Source organism: Ranitomeya imitator, chromosome 6, assembly GCF_032444005.1.
Source record: "Ranitomeya imitator isolate aRanImi1 chromosome 6, aRanImi1.pri, whole genome shotgun sequence".
Taxonomy (NCBI): domain Eukaryota; kingdom Metazoa; phylum Chordata; class Amphibia; order Anura; family Dendrobatidae; genus Ranitomeya; species Ranitomeya imitator.
This window is the reverse complement of record NC_091287.1, coordinates 499,376,819-499,400,766: the sequence shown is the minus strand read 5'-3', so window position 1 is coordinate 499,400,766 and position 23,948 is coordinate 499,376,819. Positions and strand designations below refer to the sequence as shown.

The window sequence follows — 23,948 nt, the reverse complement described above, 5'->3', positions numbered from 1 at the left end:
GGGTTGTCACGGTGGCTGGACCCGGTCCGTGACCCTGCTAAGGGGCGTCCAATAAAAGGGGTGATGAAAGTCGGCTAAGGTTTCGTGACGCCACCTGTGGTATTCGGTCAGGTCGACCGACGCTGCTTGGGGTCCACTGGGGTGATGTGATGGCAGCTAGATGGTATACCTTCCCACAGGTGGAGTATATCCCCAGGGCTTCCCAGTAGTGTAGGTGGCGATGGCGTGAGGCGCAGTTAATAACGAGGACACAGGGTTGGAGTCTCTTTACCTTTTCACTGAAGGCTCCGGGATCCTCAATCCAGAGCACTATCAACTGGGCTGTCTGAGACCGGCCGGTCCGAAGGCACATCCAGAGTTCCCTTTGCAGGTGGAAATCGTTGCCTACCACTAGCGCCTGTGTGTTGTAGTTCTTCCCTGCTGAGCATTCAGGATAGTCCTCACAACTTCTGTTCTCGTTCTTTCTTTCTCTCTCTCTCTCCGTCCCCCAAGTTTATCTGGATAGGACGCACCCGTTTGACGGGAAGGCTCGGAGCTATTCTGGGACCCTAGAGATGCCCCTCTCCACGCTTGCCCCCTTTGTCTGCTTAGGTGATGTATGGTAGACAGCAACCTATAATTAACTGTCCTGCGGTATTTGAAGTAAGACATAAAGTCAGTTACTTCCTCGGTGTTCTGGTCACTGGCTACGCGCCTCAGTAGGATGTTGCCGTTCTCGGGGCAGGACTCCTACTGGCTCTCCTTTGTGCTTTGATCTCGTTTCTCACTTTCCACAATATCCTTCTCTTCTTGTCCTTTCTTAGGAGACCGCTGCAAGGTAGTGCAGGCGCGGTTCCGTTGCTTTCTATTCGTTCTGCTAGGCCCCTATCAGGAACCCACCCCTGACAGGTCCTCCCTGGACTGTCCCCAGGCTGCGTTCTGTCCTAACTTCCTATCCGACCCCTAGTTTTACCAGTGTGAGGAGTGGCCTAATACATAGTGCCTTTTGCTCCCCCTAGTGGCCAGAGTGTGAAGTGTAATGTGTGCTTGTGATACCTGGTCAGGCGAACTCCTTTAGTGCAATCAGACATAACATCACTCCCCTTAGCGGCAGAGCGACATTACTGCAACGACCAGGACTCTGGGGCGCTGCACAACCAGTTAGACCTCCCACCACCACAACAACTCCCAGGCTCCACTGCAGAAGCACTGCCTTTTTTTTTTGTTGGAGATGAGGCGTTCCAACTCACCAGACACGTCATGAGGCCTTATCCCCGGCGCAACCTGGACCACCGTCGGAGGATATTTAATTTGCGCCTTTCTAGGGCACGGAGACTGGTGGAGTGCGCCTTTGGTATTCTGGTGGCCAAATGGCGTGTCCTACAGACTGCCATACAGCTCAGTGAGGCTTCAGTCAATGAAGTTATCAAAGCCTCAGTAATTTTGCACAACTATACCCGCATACATGATTGCTTCTCAGATGGTAATGATGAACACATGTTGCGTAGTGTAATTAGGCCAACACCACATGGCCCTCCTCCGCGCCGTCCCCTTTCTGGCCTAAAAGTTAGGGATGTTTTGACCAATTTTTTTGTTTCACCTCAGGGTTCTACTCCCTGGCAAGATTATGCTGTTTCTCAGTTGTGATTTCCTTATTTTCTATATATGTTTGTCAAATATATTTTTTCATACACTGAAACAGTACTGTGTGTGTTGTGTTTCCTTAATGCCCATATGTTTAGAGAATATGTGTGTGATGTTATAATGATTGGTCCACAAACAGCAATTGGCTTTTGTAACACTTTTTTACTAACAACCAAAGCCTTTTTTGGTTTACTTGCTACCATATTTTTTTCATATGGTTTGTGTTATTTTTTTTGTGGTTCTTCAAACAAGTAACCACAACAAAGTGGAACTAGTGCCCAAACAAACATTAAACATGGTATGCATATAAAAAAAATCAACCATATACCAAAACAAAACAAAAACATTACAGATCCCTGTAAGTTGGCAGGGGAGATGGCGGCAGCTCAGGGTCTTGGTCCGGGGGCCTTTGTTGGGCCAATTTTCTTTCCCCCCTTGAGGATGCAGTGGCTTGTGGCACAGAATACTGGCCTTGTCCATATTGGCCAGTTGTGTGTTGTCCATAAGTGAATTGTCTCTGGCCCTTATGCTGACGGACATATTGGCTCGCATCATACCCAACCCCAAAATGGCCATGGAAAAGTGGCCATAGTGGGAATGTGAGTTGTAGGCTGCCATTTGGTACAGTGATGGCCTTTGTAGATTTTGGGGTGGGAGGGGTTGAGCTGGAGGCATACGTGGAGTAGGTGCTGCAAATCCTGATTGATCCTGCTCCTGTTGAGGGAATTGAAGGCGCAAGAGGTTTGTTTGGGAAAGCTGCCTTCGCTCCAGAAATTCAAACACCTCATAGGGGTTATTTGGAGGGGTGCTTAAATCAATCAGGATTTGCATACACCCTCTCACACGTAGCCTCACCTCACGGGGAAGGGGTCTAAGGTAACGGGCAAGGCTGCGGGCAAAGGCCTCCTCTCCATCATCCGTGGCTGCCCTGGCCAAATAATTGAGGACCCCAGCGTCAACATCACTTCTTGTGGCTTGCAGCTCTCTCCTTCGGCGGGCTCTCTGTAAAGGCCCAGCTGCCTGTGGGGATGACACCAGTGGGCCTGTAGGGCTGCTGCTCTGGCCATGTTCCTCATGCCTTCCATCATCATGTGCTGCTGAGGGTGGTGGTGCTGCATCTTCCTCACTTGCTGCTGCCTGCAGTGATGATGATGCTGATGGGTCCTCAAGGATGGACGTGGACGAATTGAAAGATGGGCCTGCCACCTCTTCATCCAGACTTACGGGATCTATCACAGCCTCGGATCGATTCCGACCCGGTCTCCCTCTCTGTGAGGTTGGACGGTGTTCTGTTATTAACAAAAAAATAAATAAATAAAGATTTAAAAGGTCATTTCTTTGTGGATATTGTTTAATTACACATCTGTGAGCTATAATCACAAAAATTACCTACACACAACCTCAGATCAGCACAAGATCTCCTTCTCTACTCCCCTCTCATCTCCTATTCCCACAATGATATGCAAGATTTATCTTGTGTTTCACCCCTACTGTGAAAAACACTATCACAACACATCATACTGTCGCATACCATTTCAAGCTACACAAAAACCATGAAGACCCACCTCTTCCAGCAATCAGATAACATGCAGTAACCACCCATCCAACAAACCACTGCATGAACATCTCTAACCTCGCCTACTATATTCTCACCCATCCCTTGTTGTAGCTTGTGATGCTTTGCGGCCAGCATCCTCTCTCCTCCAGGACCCTTTTTGAATTTATGCTTGTTTACATTATTGTTTGCACTATATTTACACATCCTTACATGTAATTCACAATGTAATAACCCTACCAAATAATCTTAATAAGATTTAGTTTCATGAAAAATGTGTTGTGAGGTTATTACTGCCTAAGGCTTCTTTCACACTAGCGTCGGAATCTCCCCGTCGCAATGCGTCGGGAAGAGATTCCGACGCTAGCGTTTGCTGCATTGCACATTGGGTGCAGCGGATGCATTTTTCCGGCGCATCCGCTGCCCCATTGTAAGGTGCGGGGAGGTGGGGGCGGAGTTCCGGCCGCGCATGCGCGGTCGGAAAAAGCGGTCCGTCGGGAGAAAAAAACGTTACATGTAGGGTTTTTTTCTCCCGACGGTCCGCCAAAGCACGACGCATCCGTCGCAAGACGGATGCGAATTGTGCCAATCCGTCGCAAATGCGTCGTCAATAGAAGTCTATGGGGAAAAAACGCATCCTGCAAGCACTTTTGCAGGATGCGTTTTTTCTGCAAAACGACGCATTGTGACGGATTTAAAAAAACGCTAGTGTGAAAGTACCCTAAGATCCATACTGCCATCCAAAAATGAAAGATGGTCATAGTAGATGTATTTCTTCTTCTTGAGTGGGGCTGCTGACCCACTTCTTGCCCGCTGCTGTCTTTCCCGCCAGTATTGGTCCCGGATGCTGCGCCATCGTGTGATTACATCATCCACTGCAATTACATCATACCTCCCAACTTTTGAGGAAGGGAAAGAGGGACAAAGTTAGCGGCAAATTTTAAGCCACGCCTCTGACCACACCCATTTCACAACTAGTCCCACCCATTTAGCACTTCTGATCTAAATGTTTCGTAAACAATAATTATAAACAAAAAAAAATGGCCACACAGTGCTACATACTGTATAATGGCCACACATGATGCTCCATACTGTATAATGGCCCCACATGATGCTCCATACTGTATAATAGCCCCAAATGATGATGCTTACAGTGTACTGGCCCCACGTGATGCTCCATACTGTATAATGGCCACACATGATGCTCCATACTGTAGAATGGCCCCAAATGATGCTGCATACAGTGTACTGGCCCCACGTGATGGTCCATACTGTATAATGGCCACACATGATTCTCCATACTGGAAAAAGGCCCCCCATGACACTCCATACTGTATAATGGCCCCAAATGATGATGCTTACAGTGTACTGGCCCCACGTGATGCTCCATACTGTATAATGGCCCCACATGACACTCCATACTGTATAATGGCCCTAAATGATGCTGCGTACAGTGTACTGGCCCCACATGATGCTCCATACAGTATAATAGGCCCACATGATGCTGCATACTGTATAATGGCAACACATGATGCCCCATACTGTATAATGGCCCCAAATGATGCTGCGTACAGTGTACTGGCCCCACGTGATGCTCCATACAGTATAATGGCCACACATGATGCTCCATACTGTATAATGGCCACATTGTGCTCCATACTGTATAATAGCCCCACATGATGCTTCGTACTGTATAATGGCCACACATGATGCTGCGTACTGTATAATGGCTCCACATGATGCTCCATACTGTATAATGGCCACACAGTGCCCCATACTGTATAATGGCCACACATAATGCTCCATACTGTATAATGACCACACATGATGCTGCGTACAGTATACTTGCCCCACGTGATGGTCCATACAGTATAATGGCCCCACATGATGCTTTGTACAGTAAAATGGCCCCACACGATGCTGGGTACAGTATAATTGCCACCCATGGTTACCCCCACCCCATCATTGCCTTCTCCATCACTACACACACACCTTTTACGGCGCACCCTCGCAGCAGCCGGCAGCTTCCACTCCCCCGGCGCTAAATGGTGTCATCCAGCTGCGCCCCTGACTGCTCACGTCGCTGCGGCTGTGATACGCCACTGATAAAGATCTCCGTGTCTCCTGTGCCAGTCAGTGTCAGAGCGAGGAGCAATATCTGCTCCGATCCGACTCAGCCAGCGTCTGCTCCATACACCTCGTACACACACGACTCCGCTCCATACACCTTGCACATGCGGCTCCTCTCAGTACACCTCATACACACACAGCACTACTCTGTACACCTTGTACACACACGGCTCCGCTCCATACACATTGCACACGCTGCTCCGCTCCGTATACCTTGTACACACGTGGCTCTGCTCCGCACACCTCGTACACACGTGGCTCCGCTCCGTACACCTCGTGCACACACGGCTCCGCTCCGTACACCTCGTGCACACACGGCTCCGCTCCGTACACCTCGTACACACACGGCTCCGCTCCGTACACCTCGTACACACACGGCTCCACTCCGTACACCTCGTACACTCGGCTCCGCTCCATACACATTGTATTGCATTGTATATGGAGCAGAGCCATGTGTGTACGAGGTGTACGGAGCGGAGCCGTGTGTGTACGAGGTGTACGAAGCGGAGCCGTGTGTGTACGAGGTGTACGGAGCGGAGCCGTGTGTATACGAGGTGTACGGAGCGGAGCCGTGTGTGTGCAAGGTATGCGGAGCGGAGTATACCTTGCACACACACACGGCTCCGCTCTGTACACCTTGCACACACACGGCTCCGCTCCGTACACCTCGTACACACACGGCTCCACTCCGTACACCTCGTACACACACGGCTCCGCTCCGCACACCTCATACACACGTGGCTCCGCTCCGCACACCTCGTACACACGTAGCTCTGCTACATCCACACTGTAAACACCTCCTGACCTCACACATACACTTTACTTACCATCGTCCGGCGCCATGGCAACCAGCAGAGTCCTGTACAGGAGGTCCTCCGAATCATGTGACCCCCTGACTCCTCCCGATCACGTGACCCCCCTGACTCCTCCCATCCTGTGACCTCATCACAGGTCCTGTGAGCACAGAGCAGCCGATATGTGTTGTGCTGCTCTGCGGGTGCAGGGACTCAGGGAGCGGACCGGGTGTATTACACACCTCCCAACCAGTGCGGGACAGTAGTGTCCCGCCCGGAATCGCGGGGCTGACTGACAAAATCAGGACTGTCCCGCTGGATCCGGGACGGTTGGGAGGTATGATTACATGGTCAGAAATATTGTTCACTATCATTCTGAACATAGCTTATTCCAGTTGTCAGTGATATATTCTTCTTATTCTTATTGTTTATTTTTATAGCACCATTATTTCCATGGTGCTGCAGATGATAAAGGGGTTACATGCAGAGGTCTATATATCGGTCACAGTTAAAAACTTTACAGTCACAGACTGGTACAGAGGGGAGAGAACCCTGTTCTTGCAAACATACATTAGCTAAGATTTTGCATAGGAAAATAAAATGCCTTGTGAAATAATTAGCCTAAAGTGTAAATTTATGTAAAAACAAATACCAGGGTCATACCAGGTATGAGTACAAAAAAATATTTAGCAGCGCAACATCAAGATTAGCTATGTACATAAACACTTTAGCATGTTAATCAGCTTTTGGAATTGCCAAAAATGCCCAAAAATGACATAGAAAGATAAAAATGATTGCTCAAGTAATCATGTAGGGAAAGCATCTTGTAAAGTAAAATCTTGTCTGCTCCGCACGTGGCCGTTGGGCATAATCTGGGAATAGGAGCCCACAGATGGCCCTCCAAGCTACTTCTTTCCTGGCCCGGTTGGAGTAGTTGGGATCCCGCTGGTCCCATATTTCTGGCCTTTCTTGGACCAGGATGAGGAACATATCCACATTTATTATGCTGGCCATGATGCTTGCAACTCCGTGGAGGCGAGCGCCAGACTTCCGGGATGTCTGTGTGGCTTTTTGAGCTAATTAGCATGTCTGAGCTTCCTGATTGAGGGCTTGGCTCAATTCCTTGCACCTGGCGATGTCTGGAGATGTCTGGCGTATTTCTCACAAGTCACACTGTTGGTCCGTGTGTAATCCGTATTTTTCTCGCCCCCATAGACTTTCATTGGCGTATTTTTTGTGCAATACGGTGACAAACGCAGCATGCTGCGATTTTCTACGGCCGTAGAAGACCGTATAATACGGATCAGTAAAATACGGCTGATAGGAGCAGGGGCATAGAGAAGCATTGTACCGTATGCAATCCATATTTTCAGCACCTCTCTTACGTCCGTAAAACACGCTAGTGTGAGGCCGGCCTTAGTCTGTAGAAGAGAAATAATTAATGATTTTCTAAATAAAACGTGCCAGAACTCTGTCTCCAATTATCAGGGGAGTGATAGTGCACACATAGGTAAGGCTGTGTGCTGCCTCAGTGTTACTATCTGGTTTTAGGAGAGGGCTGTGCTCCATCACTTCCCAGGGGCAATAATCGCCTGTGACAGTTCTCTGTCAATTAACTCCCATTCGTTACACTATGCAGCACTGTCTACACACACAATGCAGAGGTGAAGTGTGTGTTTCCATTATGGCTGCCGCAGAGACGTTTGAAGGCTGCGTTCCCTCAATGAACTTTTGGTGCGTTTTTGACTCTGTGTATTTTTTTGCTGCGCCAAACGTGATAAAAACGTATGCTTAAAAAAAAAACAAACAGAAAAATGTAAGTAACTCAATTTAAATAATAAGTGTAGAAAATCTGCGGGTTCAAAACCTAACCAAAAGCTCCTCGTGGCAACAAAGCCTAACAGATAAAAAATAGATATAATATAAAAAAAAAAACATAAGGGAGAAACAGAACAAAACTGGGACTGAAAATTTAACCCCATGATTTGCGAGCATGCAGGCTCATGCCGTGCTCCCCATCCAGTTCTTCAGACAGGAGCCTCTATTACAAATATGGCCCTGTTTGATAGTAGAAGAAATAAAAATTTACTGTAATTTAATTGTGATTCCACAGTGCGTGCTAAGCCCCCACCACTGTTTAGCGGGTTTCTGCCTATGCACAGTATACATAGAAAGCTCCCAATCAGTGGTGTGGGCGGGGTTATACACAGCTCAGCATTTGAGCTCTGCTAGATCTGCAGCTATTTTTAGTCAAGACTGCAGCAAGCAGCACAGTAAGTGACACATAACTGGAATCAGTGTTTGCCCCTATATCATGCTGCTCTCAAATGCAGTAGCAAAAACCTGCTGTCAGAGTCCCTTTAAGTTTTGAGACTGTGTAGCCTAGGGAGGAAACCAGAATAATAACCAGGTATCAGATTTTTGCTGCTTTTTTTGTGCCAAAACCCTCTTCCTTCATTCGCTCCTGGATGTCTCGATCCGCCTCAAGTTGCTGCTCCAGCTGGCTCTTTCTCTCATGTTCCCCCCAGATGAATGGATTAGCCTGCAGGAGACCCTGCGTCGAGCCATTTTTAAAGACACCTGATGCTCAGGCCCTGCTGCGGCGGGTGTTTCACTGCAAAACAAGCAACGCCTATAGTGGCAGCCCAGCCTTTGCATGGGCCCTTCGGAGCCCGCCTCCACATGGTCAGAGTTCTCGCCACCACGCGAGCCTGAGGAAGGCTGGCCAGTCGATGGGCCAAGCAGTGTCTACTGGCCACACCACCCTGGATACGTCCGATCTCGGAAGCAAAGCAGGGCTGGGCTTGGACAGTACTTGGATGGGAGACCTCCTGGGAACACCAGGTGCTGTAGACCGTTTTGGTGACATTTTGCCCCCTTTCTCAGCTCGGCTAGTATAGAGCGGCGCCTTGCCAGACACCGACCTTACATAACCTAGAGGCTGGAAGCCCCAAGCCCCACAAGGCCTCTGAGACTGCAGCTAAGGACGCTACCCTGCCGCCTCCTCGCATGCCTCACACCGAGATCCCCGCCGTGGCTAGGAGTGCAGCAGCCTGCCTTCTGGAAATGATGGCATTATAAGCATCCCGGACCGTGAAGGGGGCAGATTTTCAGCGGGCGCCCCGGGAATGATTTTTAGAGGCCGGCCGGCCGGCCAGCCGGCAGCAATAACGTCTTTTTCTGCAAAGAAGCTTGTGTAACTAACCCAATCAGATGGCTACCCAGGACCCAAATTCAGGGCTGGGAAGGAGCGGAAGGGAATTGGGGGGTGTTTTCCTGCTAAGGCACAGAAATAATCATAAGAAGAAGAAAAAACAAGAGAGTCTGACGCATGGTGGTGCTGAGGCTGCAGGGGCAAATAGGTGTGGCCACATGCAAGCATATGTGCGTGCTCGCTTGCGTGTGAGTGTGCGCTTCCTAGTTGTGGCGCGCTGCAGACAGTCAAAGGGGTTGTTCCCTTTCAATAGAAGTTCATCCCAGCTTGCAGGCTATTAGAAAGCAACAAACCACCCTGTACTCACCCTACCCGGGTCCAGCGGAGGGTCTCAGCACTGCTCTAGGTCTGTGGCATTAGCTGCGACGCTGACGTCACGTCGGCAGCCGATCAGTGAGCTCAGCGGCTCTGAGCAGGGCGTTCTGCCTACAAACCCTTTAAGGGAGACAGCAAAAAAGTGAAGAGAAAGGAAAGCACAAAAGGGCCTCTTGCTGAGCACTGGACAGGGCAGCCAGACTGCAAAGTATTATTATTATTATTATTATTATTTATTATTATAGCGCCATTTATTCCATGGCGCTTTACATGTGAGGAGGGGTATACATAATAAAACAAGTACAATAATCTTGAAAAATACAAGTCACAACTGGTACAGGAGGAGAGAGGACCCTGCCCGCGAGGGCTCACAATCTACAAGGGATGGGTGAGGATACAGTAGGTGAGGGTAGAGCTGGCCGTGCAGCGGTTTGGTCAATCGGTGGTTACTGCAGGTTGTAGGCTTGTCGGAAGAGGTGGGTCTTCAGGTTCTTTTTGAAGGTTTCGATGGTAGGCGAGAGTCTGATATGTTGTGGTAGAGCATTCCAGAGTAGGGGGGATGCACGAGAGAAATCTTGTATGCGATTGTGGGAAGAGGAGATAATAGGGGAGTAGAGAAGGAGATCTTGTGAGGATCGGAGGTTGCGTGCAGGAAAGTACCGGGAGACGAGGTCACAGATGTATGGAGGAGACAGGTTGTGGATGGCTTTATATGTCATGGTTAGGCTTTTGTACTGGAGTCTCTGGGTGATGGGGAGCCAGTGCAGGGATTGACAGAGGGGAGAGGCCGGGGAATAGCGGGGGGACAGGTGGATTAGTCGGGCAGCAGAGTTTAGAATAGATTGGAGGGGTGCAAGAGTGTTAGAGGGGAGGCCACAGAGCAGGAGGTTACAGTAGTCAAGGCGGGAGATGATGAGGGCATGGACTAGGGTTTTTGCAGATTCTTGGTTTAGGAATGTGCGGATCCGTGAAATATTTTTGAGTTGGAGGCGGCAGGAAGTGGAAAGGGTTTGGATATGTGGTTTAAAGGAGAGATCAGTGTCAAGGATTACCCCAAGACAGCGGGCTTGTGGGACTGGGGAGAGTGGGCAGCCGTTTACTGTAATGGATAGGTTCGTTGGGGAGATCGCGTGAGATGGGGGAAAGATGATGAATTCTGTTTTGTCCATGTTAAGTTTTAGAAATCTAGTGGAGAAGAAGGATGAAATAGCAGACAGACATTGAGGGATTCTGGTTAGTAGGGAGGTGATATCTGGTCCAGAGATGTAGATCTGTGTGTCGTCAGCATAGAGATGATACTGAAAGCCGTGAGATTCTATGAGCTGTCCCAGGCCAAAGGTGTAGATGGAGAAGAGCAGGGGTCCTAGAACTGAACCTTGCGGGACTCCGACAGATAGGGGGCGAGGTGAGGAGGTGGTGTGTGAGTGGGAGACGCTGAATGTACGGTCAGTTAGGTATGATGAGATCCAGGATAGGGCCAATTCTGTGATGCCAAGGGATGAGAGGGTCTGCAGCAGCAGGGAATGGTCCACTGTGTCAAAGGCAGAGGACAGGTCCAGGAGGAGGAGGACAGAGTAGTGTCGCTTGCTCTTGGCGGTTAATAGGTCATTGGTGACCTTAGTTAGGGCAGTTTCAGTGGAGTGGTGTGACCGGAAGCCTGATTGAAAGCGGTCGAAGAAGGAGCAGGAAGATAGATGGGAGGACAGTTCAATATGGACATGTTGTTCCAGTAGTTTTGAGGCAAAGGGGAGAAGTGATATAGGGCGATAGCTAGATACAGAGGATGGGTCAAGAGAGGGCTTTTTGAGGATAGGTGTGATTGTGGCATGTTTAAAGCTTGAGGGGAAAATGCCAGTTGTTAGTGATAGGTTAAAGAGATGGGTTAGGGTTGGGATGAAGACTGTGGTGAGGTTTGGGATGAAGTGGGATGGGAGTGGGTCAAGTGCACAGGTGGTGAGATGCGATCTTGAGAGTAGAGTGGAGAGTCCGTCTTCTGTAATGGTGGAGAAGTTGGTTTTGGAGGTGGAGGGCTGGGTAGTTGGGAGGAAGGGTTCTGGGGGTTGTTTACTAAAATTGTCTCTGATGTTCTCAATTTTCTGCTTGAAAAATGAGGCGAAGTCTTCAGCTGAGATGAGTGGGGAGGGAGGAGGTGCTGGGGGACGGAGGAGAGAGTTGAAGGTGTTGAATAACTGTTTGGGGTTGTGAGACAGGGAGGATATGAGAGATGAGAAGTAGGTTTGTTTTGCTGTGGCGAGCGTGGTTTTGAAAGCAGTGAGGGACTGTTTGAATGCGATGAAGTGCTCGATGGAGTGGGATCTTTTCCATCTGCGCTCAGCAGCTCTGGAAGCTCGCCTCAGTTCTTTTGTCATGCTGGTGTGCCAGGGTTGTCTGTTGATTTTGCGAGCTTTGGTATGTGTGAGAGGGGCAAGAGATTCCAAAGCTGCAGCTATTGTGGTGTTATATAGAGTGGCAGCATCATCCGCATTGTGTAGGGAGCTTATGTCTGTGAGAGGGAGGAGGGATTCAGAGAGTGAGTGAAGATCAAGGTGTTTAAGATTTCTGCGAGGGTGTGAGAGTTTGTGGGGTGGGGGTTGTAGACAAGGAGTGGAAAGGGAAGAGAATGTAAGTAGGTTGTGGTCAGAAAGAGGAAGAGGTGAGTTTGAGAGGTTAGATAGGGAGCAGAGGCGGGTGAGAATGAGGTCCAGTGTGTGACCATCGTTGTGGGTGGCTGTAGAAGACCATTGAGTGAGGCCAAAGGAGGAAGTGAGAGATAGAAGTTTAGTGGCAGCTGAGAGGGAAGTGTCAATGGGGATGTTGAAGTCGCCCATGATGATAGTGGGGATGTCAGCGGCGAGGAAGTGGAGTAGCCAGGTGGTGAGGTGGTCGAAGAAGGTGGTGGCTGGCCCTGGGGGACGGTAGATGACAGCCAGTTGGAGGTTGGAGGGGGAGTAGATGCGCACAGAGTGCACCTCAAAGGAAGGGAGGATAACAGAGGGTGGCAGTGGGATTGGGGTGAAGGAGCAGTTATCTGACAGGAGAAAACCAACTCCTCCGCCATGCTTGCTGCTGGGGCGGGGTGTGTGAGAAAGGTGGAAGCCACCGTAAGAGAGTGCCGCACGGGAGGCTGTGTCAGAAGGGGTGAGCCAGGTTTCAGTGATGCCGAGGAAGGAGAGTTTATTATTGATAAAGAGGTCATGGATAAATGGAAGTTTATTGCAGACAGAGCGTGCGTTCCATAGTGCTCCAGATAGGGAAATTGGGGGAGTGGGGGCAGGATGAATGGGTATGAGGTTACTGTGGTTGCGAGGACGTGTAGAGGATCGTGGCAGGGGATTAGAAATGAGTGTGGGGATGTGATGAGGAGGGCCAGGATTTGGGGATATGTCGCCAGCAATGAGGAGCAGCAGACAGAGCGTTAGAAGGTGTGAGCTGGATAGGTCATGATGTGGCCGTGTGTGCCTGGCGAGAAAGGATTGTATGTGGAGGAATAGTTCTGTGGAGGAGGTGAGATGACTGGGGAGGATGGAGGGAGAAATGACTAGTTCTTTACTGGGTGGAGGGACTACAGGAGATAGGAAGAAATAGAGTAGTATGGGGGTGAATGTGAAAAGAAACCGAAACATTATAGTGGTTTTCTATTCCTTTACCTTCCAGTCAATTCCAGTCCAATTCTAGTCTAATTCATAGCAATTAAAAAACTGCAATTTAAAAATGCAATTTCTAAGATGGTCAGACACGTCTGGTCAGACTCATGGCTATGAATTTATGGGCACCTAAGGGCTCACAGCTGAGAGGGAGGATGTGGGCGTGTGTGTCTAGAGCACATGTTCACAGTTAAGCCAGGTCATAAAGAGGGGGTGGGGTAGATGGCCACTCAGGTATGCAAGCAAGAAGCAAGGGAAGTGAAATACGAATGGATAGAAAACAATGGGTAAGCAAAGCATACCAGGTGGGAATTATATGCAGTTCACATAAACACACATTGCAGGAAAGGCAGAGTAGATGGACAGCAGCATACCAGGTGGGAATTATATGCAGTTCACATAAACACACATTGCAGGAAAGGCAGAGTAGATGGACAGCAGCATACCTGTGGGTAGACAAAACAGCTTGATTAGAGGATACAGGTGGTGATGAGGATGATGAAAGTACAGCAGTGATGAATGCTCAAATGCCCCATGGAATTCTAGTCTAATTCATAGCAATTAAAAAACTGCAATTTAAAAATGCAATTTCTAAGATGGTCAGACACGTCTGGTCAGACTCATGGCTATGAATTTATGGGCACCTAAGGGCTCACAGCTGAGAGGGAGGATGTGGGCGTGTGTGTCTAGAGCACATGTTCACAGTTAAGCCAGGTCATAAAGAGGGGGTGGGGTAGATGGCCACTCAGGTATGCAAGCAAGAAGCAAGGGAAGTGAAATACGAATGGATAGAAAACAATGGGTAAGCAAAGCATACCAGGTGGGAATTATATGCAGTTCACATAAACACACATTGCAGGAAAGGCAGAGTAGATGGACAGCAGCATACCAGGTGGGAATTATATGCAGTTCACATAAACACACATTGCAGGAAAGGCAGAGTAGATGGACAGCAGCATACCTGTGGGTAGACAAAACAGCTTGATTAGAGGATACAGGTGGTGATGAGGATGATGAAAGTACAGCAGTGATGAATGCTCAAATGCCCCATGGAATTCTAGTCTAATTCATAGCAATTAAAAAACTGCAATTTAAAAATGCAATTTCTAAGATGGTCAGACACGTCTGGTCAGACTCATGGCTATGAATTTATGGGCACCTAAGGGCTCACAGCTGAGAGGGAGGATGTGGGCGTGTGTGTCTAGAGCACATGTTCACAGTTAAGCCAGGTCATAAAGAGGGGGTGGGGTAGATGGCCACTCAGGTATGCAAGCAAGAAGCAAGGGAAGTGAAATACGAATGGATAGAAAACAATGGGTAAGCAAAGCATACCAGGTGGGAATTATATGCAGTTCACATAAACACACATTGCAGGAAAGGCAGAGTAGATGGACAGCAGCATACCAGGTGGGAATTATATGCAGTTCACATAAACACACATTGCAGGAAAGGCAGAGTAGATGGACAGCAGCATACCAGGTGGGAATTATATGCAGTTCACATAAACACACATTGCAGGAAAGGCAGAGTAGATGGACAGCAGCATACCAGGTGGGAATTATATGCAGTTCACATAAACACACATTGCAGGAAAGGCAGAGTAGATGGACAGCAGCATACCAGGTGGGAATTATATGCAGTTCACATAAACACACATTGCAGGAAAGGCAGAGTAGATGGACAGCAGCATACCTGTGGGTAGACAAAACAGCTTGATTAGAGGATACAGGTGGTGATGAGGATGATGAAAGTACAGCAGTGATGAATGCTCAAATGCCCCATGGAATTCTAGTCTAATTCATAGCAATTAAAAAACTGCAATTTAAAAATGCAATTTCTAAGATGGTCAGACACGTCTGGTCAGACTCATGGCTATGAATTTATGGGCACCTAAGGGCTCACAGCTGAGAGGGAGGATGTGGGCGTGTGTGTCTAGAGCACATGTTCACAGTTAAGCCAGGTCATAAAGAGGGGGTGGGGTAGATGGCCACTCAGGTATGCAAGCAAGAAGCAAGGGAAGTGAAATACGAATGGATAGAAAACAATGGGTAAGCAAAGCATACCAGGTGGGAATTATATGCAGTTCACATAAACACACATTGCAGGAAAGGCAGAGTAGATGGACAGCAGCATACCAGGTGGGAATTATATGCAGTTCACATAAACACACATTGCAGGAAAGGCAGAGTAGATGGACAGCAGCATACCAGGTGGGAATTATATGCAGTTCACATAAACACACATTGCAGGAAAGGCAGAGTAGATGGACAGCAGCATACCAGGTGGGAATTATATGCAGTTCACATAAACACACATTGCAGGAAAGGCAGAGTAGATGGACAGCAGCATACCAGGTGGGAATTATATGCAGTTCACATAAACACACATTGCAGGAAAGGCAGAGTAGATGGACAGCAGCATACCAGGTGGGAATTATATGCAGTTCACATAAACACACATTGCAGGAAAGGCAGAGTAGATGGACAGCAGCATACCTGTGGGTAGACAAAACAGCTTGATTAGAGGATACAGGTGGTGATGAGGATGATGAAAGTACAGCAGTGATGAATGCTCAAATGCCCCATGGAATTCTAGTCTAATTCATAGCAATTAAAAAACTGCAATTTAAAAATGCAATTTCTAAGATGGTCAGACACGTCTGGTCAGACTCATGGCTATGAATTTATGGGCACCTAAGGGCTCACAGCTGAGAGGGAGGATGTGGGCGTGTGTGTCTAGAGCACATGTTCACAGTTAAGCCAGGTCATAAAGAGGGGGTGGGGTAGATGGCCACTCAGGTATGCAAGCAAGAAGCAAGGGAAGTGAAATACGAATGGATAGAAAACAATGGGTAAGCAAAGCATACCAGGTGGGAATTATATGCAGTTCACATAAACACACATTGCAGGAAAGGCAGAGTAGATGGACAGCAGCATACCAGGTGGGAATTATATGCAGTTCACATAAACACACATTGCAGGAAAGGCAGAGTAGATGGACAGCAGCATACCAGGTGGGAATTATATGCAGTTCACATAAACACACATTGCAGGAAAGGCAGAGTAGATGGACAGCAGCATACCAGGTGGGAATTATATGCAGTTCACATAAACACACATTGCAGGAAAGGCAGAGTAGATGGACAGCAGCATACCAGGTGGGAATTATATGCAGTTCACATAAACACACATTGCAGGAAAGGCAGAGTAGATGGACAGCAGCATACCTGTGGGTAGACAAAACAGCTTGATTAGAGGATACAGGTGGTGATGAGGATGATGAAAGTACAGCAGTGATGAATGCTCAAATGCCCCATGGAATTCTAGTCTAATTCATAGCAATTAAAAAACTGCAATTTAAAAATGCAATTTCTAAGATGGTCAGACACGTCTGGTCAGACTCATGGCTATGAATTTATGTAGTAGAAAGTACTACATAAGTAGAAAAGCAGCAAGTGAGAGACCTGTCTCTGCCTACGGCCACACCACCCTGAACACGCCCGATCTCGTCTGATCTCGGAAGCTAAGCAGGGTCAGGCCTGGTTAGTACTTGGATGGGAGACCGCCTGGGAATACCAGGCTTTTGTTTTTCCTTCCTTCTACCAGCAGGGGCCACTCTCCTCTATGCCTTTTTTCCATTCCCTTTCACAAGGGCACACATGCTTCTTTCTTCTTTTCATTTGCTTTCACTCTTGCGCTGTTCCATCCTTGCAAAATGCCAGCCTGATTTTATGGAATATGACTTTCTTTTCCAACACTAAACTTTATCAGCATTCACAAGAGAGCAATCTAGAATGCCAAAACACAGCAAAAAGCACAACAAAAAAATGGAGACATGCTTTTTTCTGCAGCTTCTTTCCTGCCAAGAGATGAATCAGGTTTTGCTGCAGAAAAAAAAATGCTGAAAAAACTCTTAATACGGTCCATTTATAATGGACCAACGCAGAAATACGCAGAAATGTTCCCTGAACAGTGTTCCTCATGTCATTGTTCGTATGTAATCCGTATGGCATCCATACTGCATCCTTACAAAATGGACATATAATGGATCCATGGGCTCAAATATTCGTGAAAACATATATACATTGTAGATTGTAAGCTCTCACGAGCAGGGTCGTCTTATTTCGCTTTAATTATTGTATTGTTAACGTTGTTACTTATGACTGTTGTGTTTGAAACTGTTAAACTGTAAAGCGCTGCAGAATATGTTGGCGCTATATAAATAAAGATTATTATTATTTATTATTATATACAGTCTATATACATATATATGTCAGTGAGACACATATATATATGTATATTTATATTTAATACAGAGCTAGATGGCAGAATAGCCGGTAATTCTATTACCAGCTTTTGCTAACTCCTTATCAAACCCGACATGATATTTAACATGATTTACATACAGTAAACCATTTCATATCCCTTATATTTTTACATATTCCTCAATAAGGCTATGTGAACACGTCCGGAATTGCCGCAGAATTTTCCGCGGCAATTCCGCAACTGTGCTGCAGCTAAAACGCATGCGGAATTGGCATGCGTTTTCCTGCTAAACACTAGCGTTTTACAAGCGTAATTAGCTTGCAGAATGCTAGCGTTTTCCAAGCGATCTGTAGCATCACTTGGAAAACTGATTGACAGGTTGGTCACACTTGTCAAACATAGTGGTTGACAAGTGTGACCAACTTTTTACTATTGATGTTGCCTATGCAGCATCAATAGTAAAAAAGATCTAATGTTAAAAATAATTAAAAAAAAATAAATAGTGATATTCTCACCTTCCGGCGGCCCCCGCAGCGTTCCCGCTCCTAGCGGCAATGACCCCAGATGACATAGACCTCTACGTCATCACAGGTCATTGCCGCAAAGCATCACTGGGAACGGAAGCATCGCGAGGACCGGGAACGCTGCGGGGGCCGCCGGAAGGTGAGAATATCACTATTTATTATTTTTTTTATTATTTTTAACATTAGACCTTTTTACTATTGATGCTGCATAGGCAACATCAATAGTAAAAAGTTGGTCACACTTGTCAACCACTATGTTTGACAAGTGTGACCAGCCTGTCAATCAGTTTTCCAAGCGATGCTACAAATCGCTTGGAAAATGATAGCATTCTGCAAGCTAATTAAGCTTGTAAAACGCTAGTGTTTATTATTTTACTTCTTTTTTGTAACAATTATATGGTTCCCAGGGCCTGGAGGAGAGTCTCCTCTTCTCCACCCCGGGTACCAACTGCACATGATCCGCTTACTTCCCGCATTGTTGGGCATAGCCACATGCGGAAAGTAAGCGGATCAATGCATTCCTATGTGTGCGGAATCCCTGCTATTCCGCACAAGGAATGAACATGCTGTGTTTTTTCTGGAATGCGATTCCGCCGTGGAAAAAAAACGCAACATGTGCACAAAAATTGCGGATTGCATTCTAATAATAGGATGCTTAATGTATGCGTTTTTTTGCGGTTTTATCATGTTTTTATAGCAAAAAATCCTGAACGTGTGCACATAGCCTAATAATGTTAGCAGTTTGTGTGTGCAAAATTTGGGAGCACTAGGCGTTAAAATAAAGGGTTAAATCGTGGGCTTTTTTTTTTCTCACTCTGGAGCATGTCTTTATATTGGCCATGTCTATCCGCTTGCCCTGTCTGTGCTCTAAATAGATACATTATTATCTTTGGGCATGATGTTTTCATATATATTCGGGTGTTATGTATCTATATTCCCTATAGCTGGTATTGCCTTTGGGTATTGTTTATACATCTCCTTTTTGGCCCTAATATATATATATATATATATATATATATATATATATATATATATATATATGTGTGTATTTTTTGACCTTGTGGGGCCCTACCTATGGGCACATTAATTTATTCTTGCCTTATTGCTTACTATGAAGGGGTTATAGATTTTATGACTAGATATGGACATGTATACTCTATTATTGTACATGTTTAGGGCATATATATATACCGTACATATTTTTCATGGACTTCTCCGGTCTTTTGTTTATTAATTGTTTCCTTTTGTCTGTCCTTATCTTTTTATCCATATTGTTACCATCTTGCATCATGTATGCTCATTTACGCTGTCCCGCTTTGCTTGCATGGTTCCCTCTGCACACTTGCCCTCTCATTATCCTGACTCGCCGGGAGCTGCGCATGCGCCTCACTCTCTGTTCAGTGCAGCACGCTGATCTTCTGAACAGCGCGTGCGCACTGGGCATATTACAGCAGAGACGTCTGCATCGCCTCACCGCCGCCCCCTTCTTCCGGTTCTTTGGCTGCATACACCGGGCGAGGTTTACTCATTAGGATACAGGTGTTTATAGAACCTATTGGTAGCAGTGGTTCACTTCCCCTGACGAAGCTATCCTGGTAACAGCGATACGCGTTGGGAGTCCACTCCCTCACTACCCGCTCTTTTGTTCAACCGCCATCTTTAGCTCCTTTCAGGTTATGCGCTCCGGTCTAACAGGGTCGGTACCACTTGATAGACTGGACCTTGCGTTCACCGTATAGCACCTCTTTGACCTTATATACCAGCAGCTCTATGTGATACAGATGTTATTTATTTCTTTATTGATTGGGGGCTGTGTATCATTTCTGTACTTGCTGGTGGGCGGTTTAGTACTTCATATCTGGTGTTATTCTGGTTATTGCTGTTTTCTTACACTGAGTGGGACTTTATGTGGTACCACATTGTTTTTAATTGTTTTTAAATTTTGTTACCAATAAAGTTTCCTGTTTTATATAAATATATATCCCTGGTTGGTGTGCATATCTTATAGTGACTTTCTTTTTCTTGTTGTCATGCTGTGTTTATGCTCACTAGGTTTGCACCCTCATTGATTTTTCAGAGTTATTTGGTTCTTGCTGTGCACCAAATATTCTTATTATTAAATCGTGGGCTCCTGCGCAATTTTCTCCACCAGAGAGGGAAAGCCAGTGACTGAGGGCAGATATTAATAGCCTAGAGAGGGACCATGGTTATTGCCCCCCCCCCCCCCTGGCTAAAAACATCTGCCCCCGGCCTCCCCAGAAAAGACACATCTGTAAGATATGCCTATTCTGGCACTTACCTGTTGTGAATTCTGTTGTCAAGCTCCCTCCTGTGGTCATGAATGGTACTTCGGCTGGTTCTGTCCATGGGCTTCCTCTGGTGGTTGTGAGTGGAGCTGCGGCTTCTGAGTTTCCTTCCACAGGTGAAGAGGTTAATTCATTAGCTGGCTGCTCTATTTAACTCCACTTAGATCATTGCTCCAGGCCACCTGTCAATGTTCCAGTATTGGTCTAGTTCGCTCCTGGATCGTTCTTGTGACCTGTCTTCCCAGCAGAAGCTAAGTTCCTGCTTGTTTTTCGATTGTTTGCTATTTTTCTGTCCAGCTTGCTATTTTGATTTTTGTCTTGCTTGCTGGAAGCTCTGGGACGCAGAGGGGCGCCTCCGCACCGTGAGTTGGTGCGGAGGGTCTTTTTGCGCCCTCTGCGTGGTCTTTTTGTAGGTTTTTGTGCTGACCGCAAAGTTACCTTTCCTATCCTCTGTCTGTTCAGTAAGTCGGGCCTCACTTTGCTAAATCTATTTCATCTCTGTGTTTGTATTTTCATCTTAACTCACAGTCATTATATGTGGGGGGCTGCCTTTTCCTTTGGGGAATTTCTCTGAGGCAAGGTAGGCTTTAATTTTCTATCTTTAGGGATAGCTAGTTCCTTAGGCTGTGACGAGTTGCATAGGGAGCGTTAGGAGCAATCCACGGCTATTTCTAGTGTGTGTGATAGGATTAGGGATTGCGGTCAGCAGAGTTCCCATGTCCCAGAGCTTGTCCTGTATCATTAGTAACTATCAGGTCATTCTGTTTGCTCTTAACCACCAGGTCCATTATTGTCCTAACCACCAGGTCATAACACTTACCCTCTCTCTTCCCACTGCCGTATAGCAGTGGGATATGGGGTAATAAGGGGTTAATGTCACCTTGCTATTGTAAGGTGACATTAAGCCTGGTTAATAACGGAGATGTGTCAATCAGACACCTATCCATTATTAATCCAATAATAATAAAAGGTTAAAAATACACAGACACACATTATAAATAATTATAAGTATTTTAGTGAAATAAATACACATGGGGTTTTAATATCTTTTAATATTCTTTTTTCTGAAAAAAAAGGAAAATAAAAAAGCAACAATATCCCATACCTGTCTGCCGTACAGTCATGTCCCACAATGTAAATCCATCTCAAGGGGTTAAATACAGTTACAACCAGGAGCCTGCTAATGCGGCTGCTCCTAGCTGTAAAAGACTGGGGAATGAATGAAATGATGGTAACGTAACTTCGGGGACTTGCGGTGCCGTCATCGAAGCTGCGCCCCCTGGTGGCATAAGCTCATATCAACTTAAGCGTGTGAATTTTTCTGAATATTTTCTCACGCTACAGTTTATATGAGTTTATGTCACCAGGGGGCGCAGCTTCTATAACGGCACCACAAGTCAACGAAGCTGCATTGCATTCATTCCCCAATTTTTACAGCCAGGGGCGGCTGCATTTACAGGCTCCTGGTTGTAAATGTATTTAACCCCTTGAGATGGATATACATTCTGGGACATGACTGTACGGCAGACAGGTATGGGATATTGTTGCTTTTTTATTTTCCTTTTTTTTTCAGAAGATGAGGGTCGTCAGTTGGATTGAGCGTACAATAAAGATAATAAAACCCCATGTGCTTATTTATTTAATTAAAATACTTTATTCATAATGTGTGTATTTTTAACCCTTTATTACTATTGGATTAATAATGGATAGGTGTCTTATTGACATCTCTCCATTATTAACCAGGCTTAATGTCACCTTACATTAGCAAGGTGACATTAACCCCTTATTACCCCATATCCCACCGCTACTTGGGAGTGGGAAGAGAGAGCCCAAGGCTGCCGTCACACTAGCAGTATTTGGTCAGTATTTTACATCAGTATTTGTAAGCCAAAACCAGGAGTGGGTGATAAATACAGAAGTGGTGCATATGTTTCTGTTATACTTTTCCTCTATTTGTTCCACTCCTGGTTTTGGCTTACAAATACTGATGTAAAATACTGACCAAATACTGCTAGTGTGACGGCAGCCTAAGTGCCAGAATAGGCACATCTTACAGATGCGCCTTTTCTGGGGTGGCTGGGGGCAGATGTTTTTAGCCAGGGGGGCCAATAACCATGGTCCCTCTCTAGGCTATTAATATCTGCTCTCAGTCACTGGCCTTCTCACTCTGGCGGAGAAAATTGCACGGGAGCCCACGCCCATTTTTTCCGTGATTTAACCATTTATTTTAACAGCTAGAGCTCCCAAATTTTGCACACACACTACTAACATTATTATTGAGGGACATGTAAAAATATAACAGATATGAAATGGTTTACTGTATGTAAACAAGGTCTCATATCCTGTCGGGTTTGATAAGGAGATAGCAAAAGCCGGCAATTGAATTACCGGCTTTTATGCTATCTAGCTCTGTATTATATATAAATATATCTCCTGCATATAAGTGTGTGTCAATGACATAGTGTATATATATATATATATATATATATATAATATATATATATATATATACTATGTGTAGACATTTATTTTATCTATTCTATTCTATCCTGTCAGTGTGATTTTACTGTACACGGCACTGAATTGCCGGCTTTTCTATAGAACACCGATGCGTATTTCTCGCAGGTCACTCTGATGGTCCGTGTGTAATCGGTATTTTTCTCACACCCATAGACTTTCATTGGCGTATTTTTCTCGGAATTCGCTAACAATCGCAGCATGCTGCGTTTTTCTCAGCCCGTACGGCTGAGAAATATACGGCTGATGGAAGCTAACCCATGGAGACTCATTAGTCCGTGTGCAATGCGTTGTTTTTGCGCCTCTCATACGTCCGTATTCCTCTCTAGTGTCACGCCGGCCTAAAAGTGATTCAGACGCATGGGGCACACAGTCAGTAACAGAACACTAAGGCATTTGTAGTGGAAATAGGAAGAGACTGTGCAGTAAGAGTACTAAAAAGGACCATCCATCACATAGACAACTATTTCTTTTATATAATACAAAAAGTGATATGGAGAATAAAATTAAAAAGAAAAATAAATATTTCAAATAATACAATAAGACACGTTTCCTTTAAAGTGGTTGTGCAGGTTTTTAGAAAAAATATGTATGCTTTCTTCCCAAAACAGTGCCACACTTGTCCAAAGGTTGTGTGTGGTACCGCAGCTCTCTATTCTCTTTGACAGAGCTGACAGCTGAGCTGTAATACCAAACCCAAACTATTAATAGGTGTGGTGCTGTTTATGGAATTAAGCAACCATGGTTTATCCACACTACATGGCAGTGTTTTTTATCCCCTATTTCCACCCAGGAAATTTTTTCATGTTTACCTTCCAAGCTGAAAAGAGCTTTGTTCCTGCTCATAGGCTGTACTGGCATCTAGTGACCGATGTGAAATCTGCAGTTGTGATCACGAGTCTGCCATTGGTTTGCATGATAACCTGTACACAATCAATAAAATACCTCCTGAATATAAAGAAAAAACAGAGAATTATCTGATAACACATTTCATTTTGTTTTATTTGTATGTTTTCTGCAATTCTATTTTACATAGTATTGCAAAGTGCAAAATATTGCAT

General features: G+C 46.0%; 2 pseudogenes; both read left to right on the top strand.

Moving 5' to 3' along the window:
* The first annotated feature begins 8,848 nt into the window (after positions 1-8,848).
* Positions 8,849-8,958, top strand: LOC138644235 (5S ribosomal RNA; annotated as a pseudogene).
* Positions 8,959-16,746: 7,788 nt separating this feature from the next.
* On the top strand, positions 16,747-16,866 carry LOC138644124 (5S ribosomal RNA; annotated as a pseudogene).
* Positions 16,867-23,948: the final 7,082 nt, after the last annotated feature.